The sequence below is a fragment of the Macaca nemestrina genome, chromosome 4, assembly GCF_043159975.1.
Source record: "Macaca nemestrina isolate mMacNem1 chromosome 4, mMacNem.hap1, whole genome shotgun sequence".
In the NCBI taxonomy this organism is placed as follows: Eukaryota; Metazoa; Chordata; class Mammalia; order Primates; family Cercopithecidae; genus Macaca; species Macaca nemestrina.
Window position 1 is genome coordinate 26,677,039 of NC_092128.1, and position 18,255 is coordinate 26,695,293.

General features: G+C 48.7%; 1 protein-coding gene across 4 annotated transcripts in view; it reads left to right on the forward strand.

Moving 5' to 3' along the window:
- LOC105471365 (plexin A4) overlaps positions 1-18,255 on the forward strand; it is a 451,592-nt gene that overhangs the window by 136,167 nt on the left and 297,170 nt on the right. The window lies entirely within an intron of this gene.

An 18,255-nucleotide genomic window follows, 5' to 3' on the forward strand; every position in this document is an offset into this window, starting at 1 on the left:
GCACATGTTTTTGGTTCCAAAAGCTATTTGAGCAGCAGAAAATGCCCCTTCTTGTCCCACAAAGATCCCTAGCAGAATGTGTCACCTAAGGTGACTGGGAAGGGTAGCTATGCATGGGTATACACATTGTATGTGTATATGTATATGCGTATGTATATATGCATATGTGTGTCTATGCATGCATGTGTATGTACGGGTATAATGTGTGTATATGTATATCCATGTATACCTGTGTATATACATGTATGTATAATATGAATCACCAAGTAAATTGCTTGTTTGTGTATTCTAAAGTGTAGATGGCCACACATTCTGAGAGACCAGTTTGCAGATAGCAGGGAGAATTTCCAGAGTCCCCCGGGGATGGCTTCATTGGCTGGGACGGGCCTCTGTGGTTGCAGAACCCCAGCAAGGTGGGCTTGTTGCACCTGTGGGCCACGTGTCTGAAGCTCCGGCACCTGCCAGCTGCACTGCAAGTGTCAGGGCGGCTGGATCTGGCTGAGACTATTTTCTGCTTCTCAGTTGCCTCCAGGCCTGAGGAAAAAAATGAGAACTGCAGTTTGTGAATGATACCAGGGTTGCTGAATGAACCAGGGACTGTTGACATTCTTGCCAATTGTAAAGCACATTATACACGGTAATAATTGCAGGTTAATACTTGCTGCCTGTGATGGAGTTTAAAAGGGACGTGACAGTTCATCTCAATGTGGGTTGAAGAATTAATACATCCACGTGTTTCATGTAAACCTGTGAAAGTCCATCGACGACTTACTGTCTAGCAGTGGGCAGTTGATATGGAATAAATCTTTTTGTTTTGATATGTTGACAATCAACTATAAGGATGATTGAAAAAAAAAGCTATTAGACCAAAAACAGAATTGTCAATATTAAGCACATCTAAAACTCCACAGAACTGTAATTTTTAAAAACAGCTATTGGGGTGTTAATATGTGCAGGGCGTTAGGCTAAGCCAGCCTAATTGCCAGCAAGTGGCAAAAAATAGAATACTCCCATAGTCTAATATCAAAGTTCTTGCTTTACCATGACACTATGGGATACTTTTAAATATATGTTAGACTAATACTGAGATTATCCAGTTAGAATTATCATCCTATGTTGATACTCAGTATGTGGTTGAGAAGTTAGCAGTTCCCTGTTTAACTGGGTAATATGAACAATGGCTTTCTTGCAAATAATAATGTTATGTATCAACCTACCCTATTTTTGCTATGTCATTTTAGACCTGAGCTCATGGGGAATGTCAAATAATAATAAACCGAATTAGTATTTATGGAGCACTTACTACATGCCAGGCCCTACGTCCCATGCTTTATCATGGATTATGTCATCAAAGCAACCCTGTGATAGTTTTTTACTGTTATCTACACCTCGTAGATGAGGACATTGAAGCTCTAAGTGGTCATATACTCTAAAGCTGGTATTTTAACCAGAATCTGTGGTCCTAACCACCCTTTAACCCAATTTATAAATGTGCTTCAAACCCACACACATGCTTGTACACCTGTAAGTCGTCCTGAGGTTTTCCTGCGTAGGGTGTACCAGAGACACACTTCTCAAAAACTCCATCCTCCCAGAACCACAACCACACACAACCACACACTGGATACAGTTCCTGCCCCTCCTCTTGGCTTTCCTTCCTGCCTGGTCTCTACGGAACCCATGGGCGTAATCTTGGCTCAAGTTAATTTCACTTTTCACTCCTCCCACCTCTTCACCTCTCTTTCTCAGTGGAGAGAGTGGTTTCCACTTAATGTGGAGGGAATCACATGGGCTTGTCAGGCTGCCCTCTGCAATCACATGGCCCTCCTGCTGCTGACAGTCTGCATTGTGTGTACTCATGTTGCTGTGGTCACCACCTCTGGGTTTTGCTGTATCTTCAGGTGGTGTGTATTTAGTGGTCTGGGGCCAACCTGGGGTGGGAGAAACAAAGGAGAGTTTCACTGAAAATAGGAGAGGCTAAAGAGGCCAATGAGAGCGCAACAAGCTAAGGATCTCTTGGTGCGGAGGGTACCGGGCTGGTGGCTTTTTCTGTTTTTTTTTTTTTTTTCCCTCAGATGGAGCTCTCCTTCCATTTGTGATCCCGAGCTTCACGTAGCCACATGCACAACCCCCTAACTCTCACACATACACCCACATATCACCAGTGATCTCAGTTTCATTTGTAAGGATGTGTGTGTCTGTGCACGTGCTTGCAGGCAAACATGCACACACACGTGTGGTCACATCCCTCCCTGTTAGATTTCTGCCCCTCAGGAGTCAATTTCTTCGGATACTTTAAGGGGTTCCACTTAGGACCATGAGGGGAGGCAGCTGGCACAGGCCTGGACTTTTCAGGGTCTTTCTATGCACCAGGTTCTGACTATTGCACTTCTGATTCCCTTTGAAGAGCAAAGTGGATGCCCTGTATTAGTTGGTGGGGCACCTGAATTGGATTCTCTTCTCCAGGGCATCAGCTTGCAGCTGTTTTCATCTGAGGACTCAGGGAACAAAGGAAAAGAAAATCTGAGGATGCTCCCTGGGCATGCTCCTTCCCATCTGTGTTTTGGGGCTGAGGTCAACATGGGCATGATCCCTGAGCAATGCGTGGGTATGTGGCGATGGAGCATCTGTAGGGCATTGCAGCAGGGAAGCCCAGTCTTATCCAAGTCAGATGGCTCCACGTGCTCCTGCAGGGGTGGCATCTGAGCTGGCCAATAGTCCGAGTGTCCTGGAGCCCTGAAGCAGCCTGCATTGAGTGGGGTATAGTTGCTGTGAAGCCACTAACAGGGACTGCATCCCAGCTTGAGGGAGGTGCTGGGGATTTTAATAGGTCATTCCTAGCTTGTGGCAAACATCTTTCAGCTTCTCCTTTCCCCTCTCTCATCACTGACCTTTTCACTGTCTCTGTCCTGTGTTGATTGTGGGTTTTCCTCGTCTCTTGGCTCAGCAGCCATCACTGAAATTCAGAGCCCTGATTTTCCATGTAGTAACTTGGAGGAGGGGTATGCAAAGGGACTTTTCTTTGCATTTCTCCAACGATTGGAAATTGAGGGACAGGTCATCTTGCTTTGATTGGGATCTCCCACTGCATTGGTTCCTTCTGCTGTTTCCGTTTGCAGTGAAGGTGCAGGTGGAGGAAGGGAATTCCTAAGCTGGCTGGCCCTGTCTCATTGCTCATAATCTATGGGGCAAGCCTTCCGCCGCCTGGCTCCAGGATGGCTGGGCAAAGTAATTATCCTGGATAGTGGCATGGTGTTCGTTGCCATGGCCTTACCTCATCACTCCCCATTTTTCACTCCAGCTGCTTAAAATATAAACCAGACCCGTTGTCCCCATAGACGGACTCCCTTCAGAGTGGGACGGAGTGTGCAGCATTTCATATGTCATTTGATTTGCAGCGTGTTTGGGGTATTGCCAGATGAATACAGGAAGAAGGAGAGTGCAGCCTGGAGTGTGCAGGGGGATGTGTGGCTTTCCAGGGACAGAGTCTCCAGGCTGACACCTGACCCAGCAGGTGAGTTTGACAAGTTGCCAGCCTCTGAGGTCTCATATGTGGATTGGAAGAAAACCTAGAAGTCACCCATCATTTTCTGGGAACTTGAGAAGTCCGTAGGGAGCAGGGTCGGGGGTGTCCCTAAGCCAGAAGCCTCTAATTTAGAGAATATTAGCACAATTCTTCTCTCTATCCCAACAATTTGCTGAGAAATTGTTGGAAGCTGCTGATACCTACTTCTGGCTGGGTGCTGATCCTGGCCTTTGCTTCACAGGGTTTATCCTTGGACTACAAAGCTTAGAGCTTTACAGGGAAAGAGAGAAGAGAGGAAGCGGGCACTCCAATGTGTAGGAAGGGGAAGGGAGATGGGCTCAGTGGACGTGCTGTGGATGGTCACACTCACACACTGGCTGCAGCCTGTCATGCATCATGTGGTTGCTCAGAGGCTCACCAACACAAAGACAAGTGTCGCTGGACACAGGTGGCTCCAGCAAACACCCACAGACAATCCCCTGAACGTCCGGCTGCATCTCTGACTCCTTCCTTTCACTCTCCACTTTCTTCAACACTCCTCATTGTTCTTTCTCACCTCCCCTGTAAGCCTCACCCCTCCTTTGCCCTCTGTTCTCTTTGTAGGAGATTGGGGTGGTCGGAGGATGATGGTGGTCCTCCAGGCTGCTTGGGAGCCCCCTGGCTGGAGGCCATTTCTGGGTCTGCAGGCTCCATCCACGGGGCTGATTAGAACAGGCTGCAGTCTGAGCAACTGTATTAAGGAGTGGTTGTCATGGAAACAGGCTCTTGATGTTGTCTAGATTCCAGAATCTCTCCCCTCTCCCCACCTTGATTATTTTCTTTCCTCCCTTGTTTTTTCCCCTCGGGCTATGGGTACATGTTCAGTAGGAGTTTGTGGACCCACAGCTGACACTGAAGACTGCAGATCTCAGCCGGCTCCATGATGCAACCATTCTAAATGAGGATATGGGTCTGTGTGGCCAGGAAGCCCGAGGCAAGTCACACGTACTTCCTGCTCGAGTCCTAGAGATATAGGCTGATGTGTCCAGATGCCAGAAGCACAGACTGATGCCCCAACAAGTGTTCTTTCTGCGTAAAGAAGGGCTGGGGAGAGTGGAGCAGACTGGGAACTTGGATCTCAGCCCTGTCTCTTCCTAGGGTGGCCCCAGAGCAGAGACCTGGAAAGAGGGTTGAGCCTCTGGACTTGGGTGAAAAATTAGAGTGGAGACTTTGGTAATCACCACTGACAAGGCTAGTGTTCCATCCATACAAGAGACTAATCCTCTAACTCTCTACACCTGTACCCATCAAGGCCGTGCCAGCTTATGCAGCTGAAGGTGGTCAGAGCAAAGCAGAGCTCACTGTTCCACACTTAGGATAACGTCATTCATGGGCTGTGTGCCTCAGTGTCCCCAAATGAGGCAAAATGGGGTTCATGTTCTTTGATCTGACTACATTCATCCCAAGGAAGTTACGTGGCTAAAAACAGATAGCAGTTGGCAAGCTCCTTGGAAAGAAGCAAGTATTATACAAAGAAAAGAAATAGTTGTAGTTGGGAATCTACTTTAAGATAGACTTGAAACAGCATGACTTAAGAAAAGCCACAGACTGATTTGTATCTTGAGGGAAACTAAACTTCTAAGTTTGAATTTTGCTAAGCCTCGGGGAGAGACAGTATAGCATGCACAGAGTGCTCACCTACCTCTCTGCCCTCCTTGCGTCCTACCGTGGGCAGCTGGGACAGGCATGGCAGAGATGCCAACCAAGATGGATAAGGTGAACTGGGCCCCAGGGACAGCAATGCGGGTATGCTGTGGTGGCCAGAAAACCGTGGAACCGGGAGCTGGGTGCACACTGTGGCCAAAAGAGAGCTTGGAAAGCCAGTACTGGGAGTGCCAAATCTGATGCCAGTGAGGGCACTGGGGATAGAGAAGGAGAGACAAAAGCAAAGTGTCAGAAACTGAGGAAATAGGAACGGAAAGGAAGGGTAACCAAAGTCGGGAGGTGTCCCTGGAGTCAGGCAAGGCTGTACAGTGGTGGGCAGGCCAGCCTGGTTTCAAGGCCCAGCTTGGAGCAGTTTCATAGTAATGGCACCTAGTAGGTGCTGAACATGCTTTTATTGATGGGCTGACACTGGTTCATCCATCTCTAGGGATTGGGGTCATCAACTTTTCCTTCTGTGAATCCTTAGCCTGGTGTTAGCATGTTGGGCATTTTGTTTCTAATTTCCCTCCTCTGCCTACTCAGCTGAATGGAATGAGGATATGGAGGGAATTTTCCAATATGGTGACTCTTTCTAGAATCCCGAGAGGTGCCAGATGAGGTTAGGAAGTCAGGGCTGACCTGAGTCCTTTTATCTCCTTGCTCAGGGGGTCTCGGGTATCACAGGTGGCACAGGTCAGGTCTTCTGTTTTGGGCCTCTCCTTCTAAGTGGTAAATTGTGCATCTCTCTAAGTAGGAAATCATAAAAGGTAAGGTGGTGTCCAACTGGTTCTCTTTTCTGAGAACAGAGAGGAAGCTTCATGCATAAGCCAGCTACTCTCTTCCTTTCAGTGGTGTTTGTGCTGTCTCCAAAGGGAAATGGACGCTGAGCACAAGCCTCAGAAAAACACCCTAGTTTAGAATGGTTCTGCCGTGGCCATGGCCACATGTTTTCTCTTGCAGTTGTGTTTCATTGAATGTCTTGTTACCTCCAGCCGCCTGTGTTTGGCACTAACCAGCAAGGGTGGCACTGAAGCCTTTGCTGGGTGTGTAGGGTAGGAGGCTTCCTGTCCACTTCAGGGACCCCCAAAGTGTGTTTTTGGTATCGCTCTGTTACTGTGACAAAGGTGACATCAAACCAGTGGCTGTAGGAACAGGTAACATCACAGAGCTGTCAAAAGCGGTGAGTGATCTCAGAGTCAAACATACTGATTTTTCCTCCCAAGTTTTACTCTAGTAAGGGAACATTTATAGAATTTAGGAAATTAAATATAGTTCCTACATTTTCCAACCCAGTCAGGTGCTTTAATCTAGTCATGTTTGTTGGCCCTGTTGATCATTTGGTGTGGGTGTCAACCAGGACTAGACAGAAACATCATATGTGTAAGAGCCACTGTAATGCACAATGGAAGTATAATGAGAAACACTTACAATGGTGGGATGGTAATGCATACAAGAGACATGGTAGCTCCCACAGTACACTGTACTTGTTTGTAGAGATGCTGCGGGAAAAATATACTAAAAGGGACTCGAAAGCCCTAGGTTTCAGTTTAGGCAATGTCATTTCTAGTGGTGTGTTTTTAGAAAGATCCTTTACTTTTTGGGGCTTTGTCTATGTGATAAATGAACCTACTTCGGGGGATGTTGTAAAAATGAGATGAGAGAATAAAAGTGAACCCACTATCCAAATGCAAACTGCTTTTAACAATACTGTTTTCTTATGACATGTTCCCACAGCCTCCTTCTTACCCATTTCCTCAGTTTTTCCATCTGTTAAATAGTCCTTCCCCACATCCCATCAACAAGCAGACCTCCTCCCCTTCTCTCCTTCACATTAGTGAAGAAAGAATAATAGATGTGAAAATCTTTGAGTTCCTTGGAACCAAGGAGTGGGATAAATACCCTATATTGATTATGATGATTATATCTGGGACTAGAAAAATATGATTGCCTGGTTGCCAGTAGCAACCAGATGGCAATGCAGGAGTAGGAAGTTGAGCTGCGTTGTGTGGAGAGCTTCCCTGAGCACAGAAACACATTTATTTTCTTCTTTTTCTCAAATCCCCATTCCTGCTCTCTTGGGCTGGCATTCTTGCTTTTGGGAACTGGTCACTCATAAATGGGATTCAAAAGGAGTTGCAGAAAGGACTAACTAAAAGCTTTTTAGGGAATGACATGAGTGACTGGTGAGTCTTCCGTCACCAGTTCTGGTCCCCCTTTAGATGCAGAGATGGGATATCCAGCTTCTTGGAGTGAGGAGGGTGGGCTGTGATTGGACCAGGGAAGAGAAGAGACCGCTATTGTGGAGAAACACAGAACCCCCATGCAAAGGAAGACAGAGGAGCCATCTAAAAAGACGTGGGGGAGAGTCACATGGAGGCCATGGGTAGGGAGTATGGAGAGGCTCTGAGCCTGGTTAAAACCACTTCCACCTAAGCAGAAACCAAGGTCTCAGGCAGGCATCGGTTATGAGAGGCGAGGTCCCATCCTCGTCTCAGGTGTGAGCAACCATTTCTCCAAATTCCACATTCCTCTGTCTTTATGCCAGAGGTCCCAGGCACTGGGCTACAGTCTGTGCTGAACACACATTATCTCACGTACCCTCATTTAACTGATGTCCTTATTTACATAGTCACGTGGCCAGGGAGCACCGAAGCCAAGACTGGAGCTCATGGCTGCCTGGATGCAGGGCCTGTGCTCTCTCTGCCAAGATATTGATCATGTTCCTAGCAGGTCAGAGCCCAAAATCTTGAGCATGAGGGTTCCCAAAAGTGAGCCCACTTGTAGGTCAGACGTCTTGCAGTCAGAGGTCTTGGCTTGAATGCTGTGATACTCCTGTGTTCTAAGACATTTAACTTCTAAGGCATTTAACTTCTGAGTCAGGTCTTCCCCTCCCTTCCTCCTTCCCTCTCACAGTGTTGGGGCTATGAGTTTTCTGTTGAGCACATTAACTTGCCTGACAGAGGTCCCCACATGGAGCTGCACATTTCTGGTTGTTGGTTGCCACTAGCTGGCTGAGGAGTGACGAGGAGGGTGTGTGTCAGCTTCCTGAGGATGTGTGTGCCTGGCCACCCAGGATTGGGAGGGGGAGCGGGGAGGTTGGGCGGGGGGATTGTGGACTGTGGTCAGCTACCCTTCCACCTCCCTGGCAGAAACAAGCTTCTCTGACTCGACTGGGACTTCTGGCCAATGGACAGAATTTGACCAGGATTAGCAAATGTCTATTGAGAATTTGCTCCGTGCGGGGCATGAGGGTAAGCACTTCACTTGTTTAATCACATCTCAGCTTCACATGGAACTTAGGAGATGATGACTCCATTTTATTGCCTCTGTTTTACAGATGGGGAAACTGGGTTCCAGAAAGGACTGATCATTTACAGGGAGTAAATGAGTAAAAATCACTTTACAAGTCCCACCTCCTCCTGCTGGCCCACAGCCACTCTTCTGCTCTGCCCAGTGGTATGGCCGAGGCTGCCTGCTCCTGTCCTAGTTTAGGGTTTCTCTAAAGGGACTCCTTGCTTATTCCAGTCCTGATGTACTCTGCCACCATGTTCACTTTCCTAATCTCATTGCCACCCAACCATCTTTGCTCAGAAGATTCGATGCCTCCTACCACCTACAGATGTTTAAACTCCTTTGCCTAACTTACTTGGCCCTGAACAATCTAGAAACAACTTAACTCTGGATTGTTAGCACTCAAGCTATTATTCCTCAAAAGGCATGAAGACTGCAACCTCAGCTATCCATGTTCTTATAGACACCATCATGCCTTGCTAGTTGTTCTTTCTGGCTGGAATTTTTCTCTCCTCTTTCTCTATGCCCCATCTGTGCATACCCTAATCCCACTCATCTTGTCAGGCTTAGCTCAACTGCCCCCTCTGTCACTGGCCCTTTCTTGGCTTCCTCAGCTGGACCTAATTCTCCCTCCTCCCTGCTTGCATAGGATTTGATCTGCCTTATGCTACTTAACCATTTCCCTCTTGCACATTGATTTTCTAGTTCGCTCAGCATTTCCTGAGCTTCTCCTGTGTGCCTCATGCAGTACTGGGTGCTGGGTGCAGAAGAGGAGTAACGTCCCCGCTGTCAGGGTACTAACTGCGTAGAGAGACTTGGTGTCTATGTGTCTGATATCCTGTGCCTGATTTTCCTCTGGTATGGTGCCAGGGTAGGCATTCACTCAATATACTGGTTTTGAATGAATGAAGATGCTTGGTACTCCCTGTTGCTAAACGGAGAGGCAGTAGGAGAAGACAGTGGTAAGTTGGGTTGTACTGCATAGAAACTCAGGATGTTGGTCTCTTATTACCTTATATGCCACAAATACCCTCTGCATAGAGAGGGGCAAATTGAGACATAGTTCCTCTTCCATATCCTTCTGGGAAGGGATTGTTTGCCCATCTGAGGAAAGCTGTCATCCAGCTGCCCAGCCTGCTCCTGGGGACTGGGTTCTCACAGACATCAGAGGTGTCTTGAGCAAACCTTGTAGGATGATTTCCTGAGGGCTTCTGTGGTTGGTAATAGCCTGGCCTACCACGGTAATGTGACCTAGCAAAGACTGACCATCAAGCCTTGTTCTAAATACCATGCTGGGTTTGTAGAGTCAAGGGATGGTTAAACTCTGGGTATGGAATAATCAGAGATGCACAAAGTCTTCTAGCAACATCCTAGAGCAACAGTCAGCAAACTCCAACCCATGGGCTGGATCTTGTTTGCCACTTGTTTTTATAGCTCACAAGTAAAGAATGATTTTTATGTTTTGAAATGGTTGGAAAAAATCAAAGGAAGAATAATATATCATGGCATGTGAAAATAATATGAAATTCAAGTCCCTGAGTCTGCAAATACAGTTTTGCTAGAACACAGCCAGGCTTACCAGTTTATATATGGTCTGTGCCTGCTTCCATGCTGTGATGGCGAAGTTGAGTTGTTGCGTCAGAGACTGCATGGCCCACAAGACTTAAACTATTTCTTATCTGACCCTTTCTGGGAAAAGTTTGCCCACCCTTACGCTAGAGGACAAAGTTCTTCCTATACCCATCCATTTTGGTCAAGAAGGTAGAATTTCCCAGCTGTCCAGTGCGTGGGACCAGTGATTTCTAACCCAGGCACCAAAGGCAGAAGTTAAGGAGCCTGCACATGGACAAAGTGTTGGCCTGGGGCTTGGAGTCCTGAGTTCTGTTGGTTTGGGGCAAGACCTTTTCTCTCTTGGTCTTTCTCATCTTGACAATGAGAAGTTTGGGCTGCATGATCTTGAAGAGGGACATGGTTCTCTAGTCTACATGGCTATTCCACAGAGGGGTCTGCTTTGCATGAGGACTTTCTGAGCCATCCTTTGAGACCCTGAGCTGGAGGCAGCCCCCAGCTGACCTGCAGGCAGACGTAGGAGTGCCTTTGTCCTCCCCATTCTCCTTCAGGGTCTCAGCCTTTGTACCCGAAAACTTTCCAGAAGTACCATCTTTTCCTCACATTGGTCCCTGTTTGGACTCAGTTAAGCTTCCCCCCCGCCCCCCCCGCCCCCCCCCCCCCCCCCCCCCCCCCCCCCCGCCCACGAAGTGCCTGAGATCTAGGAGAACTGTAATTATGTAATTCTTCCTCGTTATCTTTTCTAATTGTTCTCGGAGCTGTTTCCTAAACTGATTGGAAACAATTGCAGACAGGGAATGGAGTGGGAGGTAGGCGAGGACCTGGCGGCTGGCCAGAGCTTGGCTGTCTGATGGAGGCAATGTCTTGGCAGTGGGTGCAAGGGCCGGGACAGAGGGGACCACCAGGGGCCAGGCTGCCGCACACGGTTTCTGTCTGAGCAGCAGAGGTAGCAAGAAGGAAACACTCATTGAGGTGTTGGAAGCTTCGGTTTAATCACCCTGAAATAATAAATCTCCCTTCTGCTCTCGGGCCCTAGAGATCCAGCTGTTTTCCCTTTCTCTGCTGACGCTGGTAGAGCTCCCTGGGGATTGCGCCAGGGGCCAACAGGGAGCAAGGTCCTCACCTCCTGGCATCAGATTGTTTGTGCTTTCTTAACAGAACAAAAATTGCAACTCTTGAGCCTTCCATCACCCCCAGAAGGCCAGGAGAGCCAGAGTGGGAGAGCATAGGGACTTCCCACTGATTTGAGCTTGAGTGGGTAGAATGGAGTCCCTCCTATGAGATCTTTGGGAAAGCATCAAAGGTGCTGGCTCTTTGGGCCAGAGCCCCAGGAAAGGGATGCTCCTGGGATGTCCTCGCTGTTAGGAATTTGTCCCCTAGCTGCATGGTTCTCTGGTGGGGGCAGGCAGAAGGCAGCTCATGCAGGGTACTTGAGGTACATGGGGTCTTCCATGTCACTTGGAGGCTTTCCTGCAGTGTCCCTTGGTTTCCCTGTCTGTGCTGATGTCCTCCCGTCCCCCATGCCTCTTCTCCCCTACTTTGCAGAAGCATATGGGTTTTCTAGCAAGGGGAGAGGAGAGGGGATGTGGAGGGGACGCCCACCTTGCCTATTGTACGCAGGTTCTCCCTGCACATCCACACCATCTCTTTAACATTCCCAAGAACCCCCTGAGGCATGGAGATGGTCACTCCCATTTTCCTTTTGCAAAAACATTTGCAAAGGAAGGATCACACTGGATTCCGCAGGCATGTATGAAGCACATAGTGCATGATGGGTTCTAGAGAAGGCATCGGGCAGGAGAATGGAGTAAGACAGAGCCCCTTCCCAAGGACCAGACTCTCCAAGATCACAGGGACAGTCAGACCATGACGAGCTGGTGTGCAAAGCCCAGCGGGTCTGACCCAAAACTCTTTCCACCAGCCCCGGAAGCTGCCAGTTAAGATGGATACTTGTTAGGCTGAAAGCTGCACCACTCGCTTGGAGGAGCTAGCCCAGCTTCCATTCTTTTCCGGGTGGAGGTGAGGGGCCCCACAATTGTCACCCATGAGTTTATGACTGGGTGTGTGGGGGCCTGTCCATTCTGCTGTGTAGTTATTTCTCTTCCCTCTTTCCCAGCCTCTGGAACCAGAGAGGGGAGAAAAAAGGAAGTGTGTGAGGGGTTCTGGTGGGGCGCTGTGGACCCCCTAAGGTCACCCCACTTTGGTCTTCTACCTGGAGCATCCCAACTCCCCTGGCTGTTTTTAAGGTCATGAATCCTTCCAGCCCCGCACTCCGATCCTGCCCTCAGTCAACCTCCTGGGGCTCGGATGTCCGGTGGGCCATTTCTCTGAAGGCTTTAAGGTCTGGGGTCAGGAGCAGGAAGAGGCCCCAAGGTCTTTTTCTCCCGGAAGCTCTTCCCTCTGCCCTGGCAAAAGAGACAGCATTGCGGTGTCTCAACCGGTTGCCCTGCTAGGTTGCTCAAGTCTCCCACCACTTTTCAAGTTTATGAGTTTCTTCGGTAGGGGTCACTGACTAGTTTTGGGGAAGAATCCCCTCCTGGGCCCCGTTTTGTGTTTTGTGTGCTGAGCTTGGTCCCAAGGGGGTACAGGTGAGTGGATCCAGCTCTGTCCTGTGGGACTCGAGGGGCTACTGCCCTAGGTCAGCATTTCTCAGCTTTTTAAAAATCACCTTTTCCCCCTTGGAGAAAAGTTAAATTTAATTTAAATTCTCTTTAATGAGATGACATGTGAATTTATTGAGTAATGCTGACGTTTGGAGGGCCACAAATCATTATATCTAAGATTTTTTTTTTTTTTGTGCCCTCTAATTTTCACCCTCTGGGGAGTACTCTTGCACCCATTGAGAATGCATGTTTCAGAGGACTATATGTTTTGAAACTCTCTGTAATTTCTCCAGACTCTCACTTAAGCTATAGAAAGGAGGGTCTCAGTGAATGAAGAATGTGCCTCCCAGGACTTTAGATGGTACTAAATCTGCTACTACAGCAAATTTGCCTCGGTGTTTCTGGGCCTCCAAGTTTCCGTGTATAAAATACAAACACCTGCTGCTGCCCCTTCAACCAACAGGGAGGCCACAGCTAGTGTCAGGCGGGCGTGACACTGAGCTGGGGTTGGGCAGACATGACAGTGCTGGCCACACTGTGTGCCTTACACAGAGGTGGAGACAAGACATCTTTACTGTCGTCTTCCTACCCTAACTTCTGCCAGCAACCCAGCCTGTGGAGGGGTGTCCCTGGCGGAGAGGACCCCCGCCCCCATCACCTTAGCCGCTCTGCTGGGTCATCACTGGGGGTCATTGAAGGGCTGATGAGCCATGGAGGTGGGCTCTGCAGGATGACGGAGGCCCTGTGTAGTTGCTCTGGACATCTTCTCTTGCTTGGCCATGCTTCTTGACACTCCCCCAGTTGTACACTGAGCTCCCCCTGGGAGAGGCCCTCTTGCCCCTTTTCGGAGGCAGGAATGAATCTACAGCGGTGGCAGAGGCTGGGAGGAACCAGAAACAGCGCGGTGCCGCCTTCCTCCTGAATGAGGCACCAGAGTCCTGGGCCTGCACTTTATGGACAGTTTTCTCATTTTCAGAGCCAGGGAGTTGGGGCCACTGAGCAGGGTCAGGGAGCCTGGGCAGGAGGCCTGAGGGCTGCAGAAGCCCCTGTCTGCCTCCATTGGAACTGTCTGAGGGAGGTACCATGTTCAAGAGCAGGCCAGAGCCCCCAGCTCCCGCCCCCACTTCGATGGAGAGTTTAATAGGAAGCACAAATGAGAAACAGCCTTCTGGAATTTTGCTTTGGTTCCTTTCTCTCGGTTTCCTCAAATGTTTCTTTCTTCTCTGTTTTCCCTGTCCTTCTCCTCTCTCTTTGTCCTCTGCCCTTGTCTTCCTCCTTGTATGATTTTCTGGCTGTGTGGCCCTGTCTGCCTGCCTGCCTGTCTGCCTCCCTGTATGCCTCTTCTAAGGCAGGTACCCCTGACTGGGGCAAGTCAGGGCCCAAGGTGGCGAGAGGTGGGGATCTGAGGAGGGAGGGTGAGGAAGGGGAGGAGGAACCAGGAGGGGCCTGGGGTTCCAGGACACAGACATTAACCCTTTCCTGGCCTAAGGACGTCATTCAGCCTTCCCCTCCCCTTTCCCACCAAGGTCATAAAATCTGTTTCTTACTTTCACCAATTCCCCTGTCAGTGCCAGAAACACACAATTAGCTTTAAAAGTGTCTCCAAGCTGTGGCCAGTTAGAAATTTATGACTTTTTTTTTTTTTTTTTAAAGCTTTCCTTTAAAGTGGCTAATTAGGTGTATTTCTCCAATGGTAATTTTAAAAATGCTAATTGGTCTGCACTCTGGAAGGAGGAGAAAAATCTTTCCCCCTTATTATCTTGGCACTAGGGAGACATAGAAGAGATTGACATGGCCCGAGCCTCCAAGGAGAGACGCTAGGCGCCTGCTCTTTTACGGACTTGGCAGTGTGGAGGGGCCAGGACTGGTTTTGTGTTTCAGACAGTGGCCTCGTCAAGGGGATGTGGCACAGTGGGGCTGGAGAGGGCAGTTGGGGTAGGGCGGGGAAGCGATTGGCTCACCCACCTGGGTGCCGTGGTGCTGACACCCAGCAGAGGGATGGCATTCCTGGGAGGATGGGTGAGCTGGAGGATGTGTGGAGGGCACACCCTGGTCAGGACTTGGCTGTAGCACAAGATTTGACAGCTGCCAAACCACACACTAGCAGAACCTCCCTTTTTTTCCTATTTACTTATGTATAAAATTTGTATTGATATATAATGCAATGTTTTGGTACATGTATGTAATGTGTAACCATCAGATCAGGGTAATTGGGATTGCATCACCCCAAACATTGATGTGAGAATTCGCCATTTGGGGGAGGCTGTTTTTGTCAGAGACAATTATAAATGGAATTGAAAGGGGACAGCATCCAGGGTATATAATGTCCTCACATGTGGGAGGGGCAGGTCACAGGGAGCCCTGGGCAGGAATGAGGCTGGGAAAGGAGCCCTGGCCTGGGGGGTTCTACTGACCTCCTGACTTGCTAGGCAGGGTAGGGGTTCCACCAAGATTTTGGTCCCCCTAGAAGGATGGAGACGACCTCAGCCTGGTTGGATGTCCACGAGGAGCGGTGCCCCCCCCACTTTCTTGTGGGCCTGGGCCAGGGCTCTCCAGCTGACTCCCTTCTCAGCCCCTTCAGCCACAGAGTATCTTGGGACTTGGCATGGGTTTCCTAGATCTTCCTCTTTTCCAAAAGTTGCTCAAAGTTGGAGCAAAACCCAGGCCAGGGACCAGGGGCAGCCCAGCAGCACCAGCATGTGAATCCACAACCCCTGTGTTTCCAAGACATGGGTCTGATGTTGGGTGAGGGGCTCCCTGCTCCTCTTCTTGGGGCTGGGGAGTCACTCAGACTCAGGCAAGGAGGAGGCATGGGCTCATTCATTTCAATGTCTCAGCCTTCTCTGTGGGAAAGCTGAAGTGGGGATAGAATCAAGGGCCTCAGGTGACCCCTGTGTGGTTAGAGGCAAAGGGCATGTTCTGGGAGCTGGTCCAGAGGGGAGGGCAGCTGTGGGGGGCATTGACCTCCGTGCAGTACCGCCTGGTACAAGGGGGCCTGGTGGGGAGTGGGGCATTCTTTTAGAATGCCGTTGCTTTCTCCTTGTGGCCCCGATGCTGGTGGCTGTAGTGTGGCCATCCCCCTGTGTTGCTATGTGAGTAACGCAATTACGAAGACACAAAACAGGGATGAAGAAAAACATTCTGCAGGAGAGAGAAGGGGAGGGAGGACCAGTCACAATCAGCTCCGTTGTTATCGGATCATTTCAGGGAGGTGTCGAATTCCAGACGGGGAGCCCAGTTCCCTTTAAAACCCTGTGCTGTTGTGGAAGGGAGGAGTGATGAACAATTAAACAGATTCCTCAGCTTGTTTGTTGAAGTGAGCTTTTATTAAGGATGTCACTTCATCTCTTGGCTTCATGACCGTCTCTAGAAAAGCTGGATGGACATGTGACTGGTATTCTGACCCCAAATCTCTGCAGCTCTCTGCAACTTCCCTGAATTGCTCACAGAATCAGTTTATCCATCAACAAAATGGGAAGAGGGAAACCCCTTCATTCTCTCTGCCGCAGTGTGACAGATTCTTGGGAGCCCTGAGGGAGGACAGAACAGGGCCTGGATCCTGGCTTTCCACTTCCTGTTGAGTGGACTTGGGTGCGTCCCTTCATTATGTAAGCTTTGGCAGGTTGGGAAGAGTTAACTGAAATAATAACATGAATTGTGCAAAATAGAAATATGGACTCAATCTGATTGATGTAAAAATGAAAGATAAGCCATGCAAAGTGCCCAGCACAGTCCTGGGAATGCAGAGCCTGCGCAGGGCAGATCTGATTTCTTTGCTACCCCTCCTGGCTAATTCCATGGTGTGTGCACAGGAGGAGACTGGAGAGGATGAACACAGCTCAGGAGTCGTGTAACAAATTCCGTGCCACCCCAAGGGGCTAGCGGGGCAGGGATGATGAATGTTCTTAATCAGAACCTGCCACACCATCCATTCTGCTCTCCCTTGACTCTCTGCCTCTGATGAGGTGGAGAAGCCTGGCTCCCCTGGTTGTGGAAGGCTTTGCTTGGCAGATCTCACCTCTAGAGGTTTCCCGAGGTGCTAGGCCAGCTCGTTTGTCCATCTTCTGGGGTTATCCAGAGTTACTTAATCTTTATGATCCTCTGCCCAATGGGGTAATAATACCCCCTTTATAGGGATATTATGGGGATTAAGAGAGATTATGTATGACCAGGAGCTCCTGGAACAGGGCCTGGGCCTTGGAAAGTGCTCAGCAAATGTTACTTCCCTTCCCTTTGCAAACCTAATAGCCAATAAACTGGCAACTGGACGTCTGACTAAGCACATCGCGAATTAGCTTGAGTCATAAAGGAGACAGAAGGGGAACGAGAGCCAGGCCATTAGATATGGCCAGCACGAATCTGTCTCTGGATGAATTACTGCTGGGTGGTTAGGATAGCCCCTATTAGAATGGCTGCTTGGAAGAGTAGCACGTTCATGGATTTTGGAGGTCGGCAGCCATACTTTTAATCTTGGGTAAGCTGCATATCCTTCTGTGCTTCTCTGTGTGTGCACATACATGGGAAGAATTAAATGCCATTGTGACTGTAGAAAATCTGGAAGGACAAGTAGATCCCCAATAGATGTTCATCTTCTCCCTTCTTGCTCTCTGAGGTTGGAGATCAGTTTGGTCTCAGTAAGTCACCCATCGTTCTGCAGGAAGTCAGATTCTTTGCATCCCATCCATGCAGAGCCATACAGGTGGAGGAGGGTACTAGGCTCACAGGTTCACCCTTGTTTTCCAGCTTCTAGGGTGGGGCTTGCATAAGACATAGACTCAGACCATTCGGTAACCAACTGAGCAAATCATTCTCAGAGTATGACCATTTTTCTGTGACTACAGGTGTCTATTTGACAATGACTTCCCTGTGAAAGGCTCAGGGCACTTTGAAGACATTACCTCATTGTTGGGAGAATTTTAGAGGCATCATTTGATCTATTTCAGAGCCAAGGAGGGTGAAGAATACAGAAAGACTTTGGCTTGCCAGGGTTGCAGCGAAGCAGTGATGTATTTGACATCTCAGTTCTAAGCCGGGGTTCCCACTGCGGTACTCTTGGTAACTAAATTGGTGTCTCAAAAAAGAGGTTCTGGGATTCTCTTGGTGATCTCTAGGGTTCATATGGGATACTAAGACTAGATTGTGACCCTGGAAAACATTATTAATTGGGATAATAATAATAATTACCATTTTGAGCACTAAGTTGTAAGTTTTGTGTTTGATATTTTGTATCTTTCATCTTATTTCTTTTTCACAACAGTCATTATATAGATGGTAGTTATTTTCGTTTTGTAACTGAAGCTCTGTTCAAAAATTTTAGCAATAAAGTAAAGCAGCAGCTAAGATTTAAATTCAGGGATGTTAGCCCAAATAAAGCCCACTCGGTCTCCCTGACACACAGTAGAGAAGTCGGAGAGGGTAAGCAGGACAGCGGAGTTTTCTAGGGGCAGAGTGATGATAAGAGGATGGAGTGAGATCCATCCTTGGTATTGTTGGGGGAGAGATGAAGAGAGTTTGTTGTCAATGTTGTCATATGTCGAAACTCCTCTTATATTCTAGGACAATTTGGGACCCACCTTTTAAAAG